The sequence below is a fragment of the Pelodiscus sinensis genome, chromosome 21 (genome assembly GCF_052426305.1).
Source record: "Pelodiscus sinensis isolate ZL-2025 chromosome 21, ASM5242630v1, whole genome shotgun sequence".
Lineage (NCBI taxonomy): Eukaryota > Metazoa > Chordata > Testudines > Trionychidae > Pelodiscus > Pelodiscus sinensis.
In genome coordinates, this window is record NC_143072.1 from 9,064,936 (window position 1) to 9,078,610 (window position 13,675).

A 13,675-nucleotide genomic window follows, 5' to 3' on the forward strand; every position below is an offset into this window, starting at 1 on the left:
GCACCAGTTACTTAGTCAGTGTTTCGAAGGGGTCCAGCTAGAAACTACACCGTCCCAGGAGAGTGACACAAAAAGATGATGACGCCTTCAATTGGCTAAGTTGGCTTGTAAACTAGAGATGTTCCCGCTCTTGCTGTAATTCATCTTTTTACAGAGAAACAAACGAGAAAAGCTAGAAATCAAGGCCTATTCTATGACCCTTTGGCTCCAGTTCTGGTGACATTCCAGAGATGTCAGAACAGATTCACAGTTCTTGTGTGCACCTGGCAGGTTGGGCTTCATGTGGGCCTGTCGCGGGCATGGGTCAGAGCCTGGCTCTGGTCACGGGCCGGTCATTCTGAACTGAAAACTGACAGCCTCTGAGAGCTGAGTCATTTGTCTGATTCTAAACCCTGCTGCAAATTGTGTGGTGGGACTGACGGGGGCACTTCCACCCTGTGAACCACCGACAGACAGACCTGCACCTCTGGAGCCTCGCCTGCCGCGGGCTCTCTGCTCAGGCTGTGGAGAAGACTCATTCTTCCCATTGTAAATGCTCTCAGGGCACTAGCTGGGACAGCGCCCACCCAGCAGGCGTGTGGCTTACAATTGCTCTGGGATATAATCTTGATGGGGAGTTGTGACGGCGCGTTGGGGTCCCCCGTCTCCTGCACCCCCGAAATGGCACCAACAGACTCCACCAGCCAGTAGAATAGAGGTGGTTTATTGCTTCTTCAGGATACAGCACAGCGCAGATGTCATCAGGTTACAGGGCAGGCCTAGGATGCCTCAGCCCCCCTTGACATGGGGCAGGGGTCTCGGCTTCTAAACCCCCCAGCCTTTGCTGAGGCTGCTTCCTCCATGCTCCCAGACAGAAACTAACTCACTCTCCTCCAGCCCTGCCCCCCAGCCAGGGCAGCATCCACCTTCCTTTGTTCCTCTCCATGGGGGTTAGCTGGTCGGACTGGTTGAGAGATCTCTTTGCATAATGACCCATTCCTGTCCTTCTGGGCTGTGGTACCGGCGGCAGCCAGTGGGGTTACCACAGACCCATAGAAACCAGCAAGTTCCCCCCCACTACGTCACAGTTCTCCCCCCTCCGAGAGCGAGCTGAGCAGGGTCACTCCGCTCATGACCTAGGGAAGTTCGGGTCCTCTGCGTGGGAACCCGCCCTGGGGACATGGGTGCTCCCCTTGACTCGGGCCGGCCGCGGTGAGGCCCCACATGAGCTGGCTTCCCTCTGTCCACTTGCCGCAACACTCCAGGGCGACTGGCACAGGCCTGTCCTCGGGGGTCACACCCACCCTTCCGCTGGCCTTGATCTCTGGCCAGGGTCTCTCGGGCCGGGGCCATGAGCCCAGCGAGCCCAGCGAGCCTTCTCTGGGCAGCCAGGGTGGCTTCCACACCCGACGCTCCATCCAGGGGGGTCTTCCCCTCCCATAACTCTCTCAGCAAGCCCAGAGGGTCCTCTATATGGGGTAGGGACCCCCAAGCTGCTTTCCTCGTGTCTTGGGCCTTCCTGCCCCTCTGGCAGGAGTCACAGGACCAGCAGTACTGCTGCACGGCTGCAAACATCCCCAGCCAGTAGAAGTGTTGGAGCAGCCTCAGCCGGGTGCTCCGGATCCCCCGGTGGCCCGCAACGGGGACGTCGTGGGCCAAATACAGCAGCTTGAGGCGATACTTTCGGGGGACGACCAGCTGCCGCTGGCCCCCCCATGCCCTCATCTTCCTGGCTCTGGCTCTGGCTCCGGCTCCGGGTAGTGACTAGAGCCCGCTGGGATTCATGGGGCCACTCCTCTAGGTCATTCCCCATCAGCACCTCCATGGGCAAGTGCGGGTGCACCCCCACTTCCTTGAGACCTTCCTTGGCCCCCCATTACAGATGCACCCTGGCTACAGGCACCTTAAACGGGGACCCGTCTATGCCCTTCAGGGTCAGCTGGGTGTGGGTTAGTATCCGGTCTGGGGCCACTATATCGGATCGGGCCAGCGTCACCTCCGCCCCCGTGTCCCAGAAGCCTGTCACTTTCCTACCATCCACCTCCAAGGGTATGAGGCACTCGCTCCGCAGGGGCCGCCCTGCCCCCACCCGGTACACGGAGAAATCTGCCTCCCGAGGGTCAGACCTCCCAGGGGAGGTGCACTGAGCATCCTTCCCCTCTCTCTGAGCTGAGGTTTGCCGGCCAGCCCCTGCCTCTGGGGCAGCCTGCCCTTCCTCCCACCCCAGCCAGTTAACCCTGGAAAGTCCCCGGTCCTGGGACCTGGTGCACTGAGCCCTCTTGTGGCCTTTTTGCCCACAGCGATAGCAAGTTAGGCTTTGGGCTGTCTCTGTCCAGGCCCTGGCTGGTTCTCTGGGGCACAGACGACCTGTTCCTTGGGCTCGCCTCATAGTTGACTCCCTCCGTCGCTCAGCCGAGATCCGGTCTCTGCGCGATTCCCTTTCTCTCCGGGACTCCCGTTCACACCCGGACCAGCTCTCCGTGAACTCATCTGCCAGCCTCCCGGCCTCCTGGGGGGTCTCTGGTCTTCGGTCCTCTACTTCCAATTCCTTGATCCGCAGCTAGATCTCCAGCCGCCGCAGCTCTGCTGGGCTAGCCCCTGCCCTGGATGGGCTACGGCTTGCAGGCCTTCTGGGGGAAGCTGTCTCATCTCTCCGGTGGGTTCCAGCGCTCCTCCCCCTCTCTGAGCCTGACACACTCTCAGGGGGGGTCTGGCGGCTTCCCCTGGGGACAAGATCCTGGCCCTGTGGCTGGTCATTCTCTTCCAGCTGGGCAATCAGCTGGGCCTTGGTTGCTTTCCGCACAGGCAAGCCCCTCTCTCTGCACAGCCCCACCAGCTCTGCCTTCAAGAGTCGGGCGTAGGCCATCTCCCCGCTGGTCCCCTCGGTGCAGACTCACCAGTCTAGTGCTGCAGCGCCCCATGATTCCCCGGAACCGCTTCGCTCTGTCTCCAGCATGCCTGGCTACCGGGCTCTTGCTTCTACTGCGCCTTGTCGCTCGCCGCTGGAAGCTCCATTCACGGGGTGCAGTGCATCCCACCGCTGCCACCAGTGTGACGGCGCATTGGGGTCCCCCATCTCCTGCACCCCCGAAGTGGCACGAACAGACTCCACCAGCCAGTAGAATAGAGGTGGTTTATTGCTTCTTCAGGATACAGCACAGCACAGATGTCATTAGGTTACAGGGCAGGCTTAGGATGCCTCAGCCCCCCTTGACATGGGGCAGGGGTCTCAGCTTCTAAACCCCCCAGCCTTTGCTGAGGCTGCTTCCTCCATGCTCCCAGACAGAAACTAACTCACTCCCCTCCAGCCCTGCCCCCCAGCCAGGGCAGCATCCACCTTCCTTTATTCCTCTCCATGGGGGTTAGCTGGTCGGACTGGTTGAGAGATCCCTTTGCATAATGACCCATCCCTGTCCTTCTGGGCTGTGGTACCGGCGGCAGCCAGTGGGGTTACCACAGACCCATAGAAACCAGCAAGATCCCCCCCACTATGTCACAGGAGTAAATACAGAACCTGTAATTAAGGGCCCATAATTCTGTCCTGGAACCAGAATCATTGTACTGCCTAGCACAGGTCTAGGACAAACGTTCCCTTTGGAGCAAGGTTGTGCTGAGGCCTGGCCTGCATCTCCCTGATTCCGCGTCTCGTTAATACTCGTGTTACGTTCCATTTGGACATCGTGAACATTAGCCGCCAGCCAGCTGCATTCTCCTTCCCGTCCCCTCTCGTTCGCCAGCCTCCCTCCCAGCCGCATCCCATCTCCAGCTTGTGCTGTAGCCCAGGCGCAGCTCCAAGGAGTGAGAACGCCAGTGGAGGGATCTGGCCAGTCGTGTCACAGGGATGCTCTTTCCGCCTCTCAGCAGCCAAGAGGGCCACTGGCAGGTGAGCTCCTGTCGCACCAGCCTCTGGCTCAGAGCACTGGGCATGGCGACTCAGGCCACTGCAGCCCCAGGACTGTCTCTGCATCTCCCAGGTATGAGGCCTTTGCGCAGGGTCCCTGGCGTTCTGGGCAGCAGGGAAAGTTTCCTTCCCGCCAGCCCTCCCAGTCCAAGAAACCTGCCCCTACAGAGGCAGCTGGCATGGCCCTCTGGGGAGCAAGTTGCAGGGCTCACCCCGCCCCCGCCGCAAGCAAGACAGTAAAGGAGTGTGTGGCTGTTTGCATCCTGCCCTCTCCCTCCCCCCCCCCCCCATGCCCCTCCTGGCCAAGACAGAGCTGCCATTGATGCTAAAAGCTGATTTACCTGCTGACTGTGGAAGAAAAGGGCCCTCATGAGACACAACAACAAAGCGCCTGTGTGTTCTGGACGACAGAGGGTCTAGCAGGCCAGTTCCTGAAACACAATCAGAGAGGAGAGGTTTACAGCCCCTGCCCAAGGCACCTTTTCCAGAGCCGGGGCCACCAAATGAAACTAATGGGCAGCAGGTTTAAAACAAATAAAAGCAGGGGCAGTTGAGGATTTTGCGGGGCCCAGGGCAGCACAATTTCGCGGGGCCCCCGGCGCATGGGCGGGGCTTCTTGAAGCGTGGGGTCCGGGGCGGCTGCCCCGCTTGTCCTGCCCTATATCCGCCATTGAATAAAAGGAAGTTCTTCACACAGTGCATAATCAACCTGTGGAACTCCTTGCCTGAGGAGGTTGTGAAGGCTAGGACTATAGCAGGGGTTAAAAGAGACTTAGATAAATGCATGGAGGTTAAGTCCATCAATGGCTATTAGCCAGGCTGGGTAAGGAATGGTGTCCCCAGCCTCTGTTTGTCAGAGGGTGGAGATGGATGGCAGGACGGAGATCGCTTGATCATTACCTGTTCGATTCCCTCTCTCTGGGACACCTGGCATTGGCCACTGTGGGCAGACAGGCTACTGGGCTGGGTGGACCCTTGGTCTGACTCAGTACGGCCGCTCTGATGTTCTCTTGGGTCTTCCCTGAGCCCCCCCAATGTATCAACCTCCTTCCTGCTCAGTGGGCACTAGCACTGGACACGGCTCCAGCAGCGATTGCACCGCTGCCAAACGCAGAGGGAACGTCACCTCTCCCCCCACTGCAGCCCATCCCCACGGCGATTAGCAGGAGCTGCAGCGAAGCAGAGAGAAGCAGGCTGAGTGCACCTGCTGAACCCGCGGCTCCCGCGGCTGCAGAGAGGGGGCGGGGTGACCGCTGCTGCCACCTCGTGACAACGCCCCCCGACCCCGAACCCCGAAGCTGCTTCCCTCGAGGGACAAAGTGCAATGGGGAGGAGAGGCTAGGGCAGTGGCAGGGCTGGGGGTCGGGGACAGTGAGCCTCGTGCCTCCAGCCTGGAGATGGCCTGCGGGCCGGAAGTCTGAGACCCCTGCTCTACCCGTTACATCCCAGGACATCCCCTTAGCCGCCAGCCCCTCTAGCCACATCCTGGTGCCCCTCCCAAATGGCCCGTGGAGAGTCCAGGCCAGACTCACACGCCCCCCGCTCTGCAGTGCAGCACCGGACGCAGCCCAAGGGAGGCACCCGGTGCCCTGCATGGGGAAAGTGAGGCTCAGGGAGAGGCCGGAAATGCCAAGGGCTCTGCGCTGGCCCCTGAACCAGGCCAGTCTTTCTTCAGGGAGAACTAAGGAGGAGACAGAGCCCCGTCCCACCCCACGTCCCAGCATTCAGCCAGCATACAGGCTAAGTTCAGATCCCCGCCCGGCCTGACGGGGAGCCGCTCGCCTGTCTCCTCAGGAGTGCCCGAATCCCCAGGCCCAGGGACCTCCCTGGCTGGCCGGCCCTGAGCTCTTCAAACCAGTCCCTGGGCCCAAGGGAGCCTGACTGTGTAGCTCAGTGCTGGGGGGGTGACTGAGTTCCTTGTCCTGTGTGAATACTCTGCTATTGGCCCCTTGGGCTTTAGGGGCCCAGCCGCCCCCTCTGCTCCTTCACACGGGGCCTAGCGGGACCGGGCCTGGCACACGGCAGCCAGGGGAACTCCTGGCTTGAAGAGCTAGGTGCCAAGCGGCTTGGGAACATCAGGACCCCAGTGGCCTGGTGCGCGGCCCTCGGGGCGCTGCCGGAGTGGGGCTGGGCCAGACCAGACATAGGTGGGGACGCTGCTCTGGGAATGTCTGGCCCCGTGACCTTCAGGTTCCTCTGTCCTTGGGTGGCTTTGTCACAGCTTCCCACTGCCCATAGAGGAGGAGGCTCCGTGGACAGCACCAGACAAATACCTGCCAGTGTCCCGCGCCCCTGGGCCTGCAGGAGGGCCAGCCAGGCCGCTAAGCAACACAGCCCCAAACAGGCCAAGAGCCAACATGCGGCAAAGAGCAATTCAGGAGACAGGCTGAGCCTGAAACAGCCAGGAGAGTAGGAGACAGGCAGCCCCTCCCTGCCCCCAGGGGCCCGAGTCCCAGGCAGGACAGCCAGCCCCTCCCTGCCCCCCGGGGCCCGAGTCCCAGGCAGGACAGCCAGCCCCCCTCCTTCTCCCCCAGGGGCCCGAGTCCCAGGCAGGACAGCCAGCCCCTCCCTGCCCCCCCGGGGGCCCGAGTCCCAGGCAGGACAGCCAGCCCCTCCCTGCCCCCCGGGGCCCCGAGTCCCAGGCAGGACAGCCAGCCCCTCCCTGCCCCCCGGGGGCCCGAGTCCCAGGCAGGACAGCCAGCCCCTCCCCGCCCCCCGGGGCCCCGAGTCCCAGGCAGGACAGCCAGCCCCTCCCCGCCCCCTGGGGCCCCGAGTCCCAGGCAGGACAGCCAGCCCCTCCCTGCCCCCCGGGGGCCCGAGTCCCAGGCAGGACAGCCAGCCCCTCCCTGCCCCCCGGGGCCCGAGTCCCAGACAGGACAGCCAGCCCCTCCCTGCCCCCCGGGTCCCCGAGTCCCAGGCTGGACAGCCAGCCCCTCCCTGCCCCCCGGGGCCCGAGTCCCAGGCAGGACAGCCAGCCCCTCCCTGCCCCCCCGGGGGCCCGAGTCCCAGGCAGGACAGCCAGCCCCTCCCTGCCCCCCCGGGGGCCCGAGTCCCAGGCAGGACAGCCAGCCCCTCCCTGCCCCCCGGGGCCCCGAGTCCCAGGCAGGACAGCCAGCCCCTCCCTGCCCCCCGGGGGCCCGAGTCCCAGGCAGGACAGCCAGCCCCTCCCCGCCTCCCGGGGCCCCGAGTCCCAGGCAGGACAGCCAGCCCCTCCCTGCCCCCCGGGGCCCCGAGTCCCAGGCAGGACAGCCAGCCCCTCCCTGCCCCCCGGGGGCCCGAGTCCCAGGCAGGACAGCCAGCCCCTCCCTGCCCCCCGGGGCCCGAGTCCCAGGCAGGACAGCCAGCCCCTCCCTGCCCCCCGGGGCCCGAGTCCCAGGCAGGACAGCCAGCCCCTCCCTGCCCCCCAGGGCCCCGAGTCCCAGGCAGGACAGCCAGCCCCTCCCTGCCCCCCCGGGGGCCCGAGTCCCAGGCAGGACAGCCAGCCCCTCCCTGCCCCCCGGGGCCCCGAGTCCCAGGCAGGACAGCCAGCCCCTCCCTGCCCCCCGGGGGCCCGAGTCCCAGGCAGGACAGCCAGCCCCTCCCTGCCCCCCGGGGGCCCGAGTCCCAGGCAGGACAGCCAGCCCCTCCCTGCCCCCCGGGGCCCCGAGTCCCAGGCAGGACAGCCAGCCCCTCCCTGCCCCCCGGGGCCCGAGTACCAGGCAGGACAGCCAGCCCCTCCCCGCCCCCCGGGGCCCCGAGTCCCAGGCAGGACAGCCAGCCCCTCCCTGCCCCCCGGGGCCCCGAGTCCCAGGCAGGACAGCCAGCCCCTCCCTGCCCCCCGGGGCCCCGAGTCCCAGGCAGGACAGCCAGCCCCTCCCTGCCCCCCGGGGCCCCGAGTCCCAGGCAGGACAGCCAGCCCCTCCCTGCCCCCCGGGGCCCCGAGTCCCAGGCAGGACAGCCAGCCCCTCCCTGCCCCCCGGGGGCCCGAGTCCCAGGCAGGACAGCCAGCCCCTCCCCGCCCCCCGGGGCCCCGAGTCCCAGGCAGGACAGCCAGCCCCTCCCTGCCCCCCGGGGCCCCGAGTCCCAGGCAGGACAGCCAGCCCCTCCCTGCCCCCCGGGGGCCCGAGTCCCAGGCTGGACAGCCAGCCCCTCCCTGCCCCCCGGGGGCCCGAGTCCCAGGCAGGACAGCCAGCCCCTCCCTGCCCCCCGGGGGCCCGAGTCCCAGGCAGGACAGCCAGCCCCTCCCTGCCCCCCGGGGCCCGAGTCCCAGACAGGACAGCCAGCCCCTCCCTGCCCCCCGGGTTCCCGAGTCCCAGGCTGGACAGCCAGCCCCTCCCTGCCCCCCGGGGCCCGAGTCCCAGGCAGGACAGCCAGCCCCTCCCTGCCCCCCGGGGCCCGAGTCCCAGGCAGGACAGCCAGCCCCTCCCTGCCCCCCAGGGCCCCGAGTCCCAGGCAGGACAGCCAGCCCCTCCCTGCCCCCCCGGGGGCCCGAGTCCCAGGCAGGACAGCCAGCCCCTCCCTGCCCCCCGGGGCCCCGAGTCCCAGGCAGGACAGCCAGCCCCTCCCTGCCCCCCGGGGGCCCGAGTCCCAGGCAGGACAGCCAGCCCCTCCCCGCCCCCCGGGGCCCCGAGTCCCAGGCAGGACAGCCAGCCCCTCCCCGCCCCCTGGGGCCCCGAGTCCCAGGCAGGACAGCCAGCCCCTCCCTGCCCCCCGGGGCCCCGAGTCCCAGGCAGGACAGCCAGCCCCTCCCTGCCCCCCGGGGGCCCGAGTCCCAGGCAGGACAGCCAGCCCCTCCCTGCCCCCCGGGGCCCGAGTCCCAGACAGGACAGTCAGCCCCCCCCTGCTCCCCCGGGCCCGGGGTCCGGCCGGCGCGGGGCTGGCAGGGCGGGGCAGGCTCCGCTCACTCACCGGAGCTGGGTCCGCGAGCAGCGACTCTCGGGGCTCGGCCGCAGGTGCGGCGGGGAGGGGAACGGGGGGGGAGCGGTCTCCGCGGCCCGGATTGGGCGCCCAGGGGAGGCGGGGAGGACGCGGCGGGACCCCGCAGATCGACCCCGACCGGCCCTCGGGGCACCGCGGAGCCCCCGTGTAAGCGGGGGAGGAGGGGTCTGCACCCCCGCGCGGCTCTGGGCGGGGGGGGGAGTTGCGGGGACTGGCCGGGCGAGGCGGGGGGGTTGGAGTTGCGGGGATCCTGGTGGGGGGGGGGGGGGTTGGAGTTGCGGGGACTGGCCGGGGGGGGTTGGAGTTGCGGGGATCCTGGCCGGGGGGGGGGGTTGGAGTTGCGGGGACTGGCCGGGGGGGGTTGGAGTTGCGGGGATCCTGGCGGGGTGGGGGTTGGAGTTGCGGGGACTGGCCGGGGGGGGGTTGGAGTTGCGGGGATCCTGGCGGGGTGGGGGTTGGAGTTGCGGGGATCCTGGCCGGGGTGGGTTGGAGTTGCGGGGATCCTGGCGGGGGGGGGGGTTGGAGTTGCGGGGACTGGCGGGGGGGTTGGAGTTGCGGGGATCCTGGCCGGGGGGGGTTGAATTTGCGGGTATCCTGGCGGGGGGGTTGGAGTTGCGGGGACTGGCCGGGGGGGGGCGGTTGGAGTTGCGGGGATCCTGGCGGGGTGGGGGTTGGAGTTGCGGGGACTGGCCGGGGGGGGGGGTTGGAGTTGCGGGGACTGGCCGGGCGGGGCGGGGGAGGGGGTGCGTGCGGTGGACCGGGCTCTCGGTTGAGAACCGATACCTGCCCCCGTGCGTGTCCCTGACTCAGGGGACAGAGGTCCCGACACCGGGACTCCCAGGGTGAGTCACCGCACCCAGAGCAGCCGCTTCCTTCCCGGCAGTTTCTGTGGCCCTGCGGGGAAGTCCCGCAGCCCCAGGCTCCTGGGATCCTTCTGGTCCAGGGGCCTCCCGCCCTCAGAGCCACCTGGGCGCAAGAAATCCAAAAATCAGGAGCCAGGCCTGCCAGGTCCTGCTTTGGAGTCTCTTTCCCGACTGTCACCTGCTGGAGCCCCGGGCCAGCCTGTGCCCTGTGCCAGTCTGTTTCCTGTGTCCTGTGTCCTGTGCCAGCCTGTGCCCTGTGCCCTGTGCCCTGTGCCAGCCTGTGCCCTGTGCCTTGTGCCTGTGTCCTGTGCCCTGTGCCTGTGTCCTGTGCCCTGTGCCCTGTGTCCTGTGCCAGCCTGTTTCCTGTGCCCTGTGTCCTGTGCCTTATGCCTGTGTCCTGTGCCAGCCTGTGCCCTGTGCCCTGTGCCTGTGTCCTGTGTCCTGTGCCAGCCTGTTTCCTGTGCCCTGTGTCCTGTGCCAGCCTGTGTCCTGTGTCCTGTGCCAGCCTGTTTCCTGTGCCCTGTGTCCTGTGCCAGCCTGTGCCCTGTGCCTGTGTCCTGTGCCAGCCTGTTTCCTGTGTCCTGTGTCCTGTGCCAGCCTGTTTCCTGTGCCCTGTGCCCTGTGTCCTGTGCCTTATGCCTGTGTCCTGTGCCAGCCTGTGCCCTGTGCCCTGTGCCTGTGTCCTGTGCCTGTGTCTGTGTCCTGTGCCCTGTGCCTGTGTCCTGTGTCCTGTGCCAGCCTGTTTCCTGTGCCTGTGTCCTGTGCCAGCCTGTGCCCTGTGCCTGTGTCCTGTGCCAGCCTGTGTCCTGTGCCCTGTGCCTGTGTCCTGTGCCAGCCTTCAGCGCCACCCAACACAGAGCCCTGGGGAAGCGCAGGATCCTCCCCCTTTCTTCTCCTAGCCCTAACCGCGGCCCAGTCCTAGGGCAGGGAATGGCAGGGCTGGTGGGGACCAGCCCCCTACCCCCACGGCAGGACTGGGGATTATCTAGAGCAGCGTTTCTCGAACTGGGCTCCCCAAGGGCTCTCCCGGGCTCTGCCGACGCACTGATCAACTCCTCCCCCTCAGTTCCCACCTTCCCCAGGCTGAGGCTGGCTCCCACCTGGTCTGCTTCTGCTTGGTGCACAGAACCTGTTGCCAGGTCTCTGGGACTGCTCTGCATAAGGCTGGCCATGGAGGCTCCGCACGCTGTCCCTGCCCAAGTTGCAGCTCTGCAGTTCCCACTGGCTGGGGACCATGAACACTGGGCACTATGGGGCAGTGCCTGTGCCTCCCTGGACACTCTTGCACCTGGGGGCCGCAGGGACCTGGCCGTCACTTCCTGGGGGCTGCAGTAAGGCCACCGGACCCTGCCCTCCCAACTCCCTGCTCCCAGAGTCCATCCTGTACTCAGACTGTCTCCCAGAGCATCAGAGCGGCCAGGTGGGGTCAGCCCAAAGGTCCATCGAGCCCCATGTCCTGTGCCAGGTGCCCCAGAGGGAGGGAACAGAACAGGGAATTGCCCAGTGAACCCTCCCCCGTGACCCATTCCCAGCCTGTGACAGAGGACAGGGACACCCTCCCTGCCCGCCTGCCCAATAGCTGGGCCTGTCCTCCACGGATTTATCTGGCTCTTTTGGAACGCCGGGCAGCGCTGCCTGGCTGGCTCCGGGGGCTCGCTGCGGTGAGCTGTAGCTGTTCCTGGCAGATTTAGCAGGCGTCCCAGCCCAGCTCCTCACGCATGCAAGGCCAGGCTTAGGACCCTGCTTCGGCAGTACCGAGTGCAGGCTGGGGCCATTCCAAATGGAGATTGCTCTTCACCCTGCAGCAGAGCAGGGCAGCTAGGTCACCTCTGCCTTCCCCAGCAAACTCCTCTGCTTTCTCTGCTCTTGCATTCCTGCCTGCCGCAGACACGGGCAGGGACAGTGCCAGGACGCATGGAGCCAGGGTGGCAGCAGCCAGAGGATGCTGCCCGGGGCTGTGCAGGCCCTCAGCATGTCGCGTGTCTGGCGGACGCTCACTGAGCAAGTGCAGGTCTGACCTCTGGTGCGTTGGTTTCCCTGCCCAGAGAGTCCTTTTGGTGAAGGTGCTTCTCAGGGAGCAGAGAGCTGCTGCCCTCCCAGGAGCCAAACCCAGCATGCAGCCCCCGCCTTCCAGCTCAGGGGGCCCTTACTGTGGCTAGAGCAGTGCCGGGCAACCTGCAGCACATCGGGCTTGTCCACAGGTGGCCCACGAGACACTGTGTTTCCCATCGCCCACGTGCAGGGCTGCCAGATTTCCGTCCGTGTGGCTCCTGAAGTGACACACACGGAGAGCCAGGGCACGTGCGGGGAGGCTGAGTGCACACGACACTGAGCGCCCTGCGCTCCCTCTGCAGCCGACCGTGGCGCTGTGCCGAGTCAGTCGGCACCCCCACCTTCTAGGGCGTCAGCCCAGTTGCAACATGGCCCTGTCCCGGGAGGCCCTCTGGGTCACCACAGCCTTGCTCCGAGATGAAGAAGGCCACGCCTGCAGCCGCTCGCTAGCCAGGGCTGCCCATTGCTGCTCAAGGCCTAGGGACACTGGAAGTGCCTAGATAGACAGGAGGCTGAGGGTCACTCACGTTGGGCTGGAGACTCAATGGAGCTGGAGACAAGGCTCCAAGGAGTCAGCCGGCGCCTTGCCCCTCAGCAGACGGAGCAGGAGTCATCTGGGCGTGCAGGAGGCTGGCTGACACTCTGGCTGACACACTCCTGCAAAGTGTGGGTCCCATGGACCCGCTCAGTGCTCACTGCCTGACCCAGGGCATGAAGCAGAGTTCTGGCCCTAGGGACACCTGATTGCATTGCCTTCATGCTGGCGGGAAAAGGGGCCGGCGGTTCCTCCTCCCGTTGGAGACTGGCCAGGTCCGCGAATGGGGCAGTGAGTAGGAGAGAGCTGGGAGACAGTTTCTCTCTGCTGCCCAGAATTTGGGCTGAACCCTCAAGTATTGTGGGTTTTTAACAGGTCTTTTTGCTATGATCCTGGCATCTCTGGAGGGAGCAGCGCAGCAGGGAAGGGAAGGGAAGAGCTAAGGGGATGGAGGCCTTTGCTTGGAGACCCTCTGGTGGCTCTGCCATGCGATTTCTGACCTTTCAAATGTTTGTGTTCTTGCCACATGGTTACAGCTGTGGGACATGCCAGGCCGTGCCTCTAACTGAGGTTACATAGACTTAGCTGCATCTGTTAAACCCAAGGGCAAAATAAATAGAGTCCTGCAAATCCCTGGATATCTACTTTATATCCATGAGTATCTGCAGCTCACGAATACAACTGTTGTATCTAGAACCCTGCAAATGTGCAGATATCCGCTTTTGAGCTGCAGCGGTGGCTATCCACAGATCATTTTTGCAGTTTGCGGATACCAATTTGGTTTCTGTGCAGGGCTGTAAAAAGAAAAACACGGGGACAGAATAGAGCCATGAGGATCTCCTGAAGAAGAGCAGCTGTAAATCCCAGTGCCCCGCAGTCTTCACTGACTCGCTGAGGGGCTGCCAGGATGAAGCCAGCAGGCCGGAGGGAGCAGGGAGCGAGCTGTCATTCAGGACAGTGCTCTCAGGAGAGTGGGGCCCGGGAAGCGTGCCTGCGCTGTGCACCGGGATGCAAAGGGAGCCAGCTGCTGCCTAAGTGCACCGGGCTGGTGGCAGATAAGGAACAATCCGTGTGTGTATAAGGTGATAGGACTGTAATCTTAAATAAACGGCCTTCGTTTTGGACAGCATGTTAAGTGCAAGATGTGATAAAGAACCACAGAAATTAAACAAATGCCACTTTAATGCTGCTAAACCAGTCAGTACAGCGCCTCCTGCTGGGAGATCCCCCACAGCACCTCCTGCAAGTACAGGCTGAGCTGTGGGCTTCCCAGGCTGCCTGTCCTTCCAGCGGGGAGAAGCAGAGACTGGAGTTTGCGGCTAAAATACTGAGAGTGTTTGGAATTAGGCAGGAGCTCCCATTCTGCATGAAACCTCGTCATTTCACACAGTGATTCTGCATTGGAACAAACCCTCCCAGCTTCCGACT

The 13,675-nt window shown here is 65.1% G+C and overlaps 1 protein-coding gene and 1 long non-coding RNA gene across 2 annotated transcripts in view; one reads left to right on the forward strand and one right to left on the reverse strand.

The window, feature by feature from the left end:
- LOC112546933 (claudin-4-like) overlaps positions 1–8,906 on the reverse strand; it is a 28,731-nt gene extending 19,825 nt beyond the window's left edge. The window contains exons 1-2 of the mRNA XM_075905072.2: positions 8,768–8,906; positions 4,222–4,311 (exon numbers count right to left, since the gene is read on the reverse strand). The gene's annotated coding sequence lies outside the window, so the exon portion shown is untranslated. The remainder of the gene's footprint in view (positions 1–4,221; positions 4,312–8,767) is intronic.
- LOC142819288 (uncharacterized) lies at positions 8,723–13,376 on the forward strand. The gene is made up of 2 exons (XR_016347652.1): positions 8,723–8,811; positions 13,040–13,376. It is a non-coding gene; the product is annotated as an uncharacterized LOC142819288 (long non-coding RNA).
- The last annotated feature ends 299 nt before the right edge of the window (positions 13,377–13,675 follow it).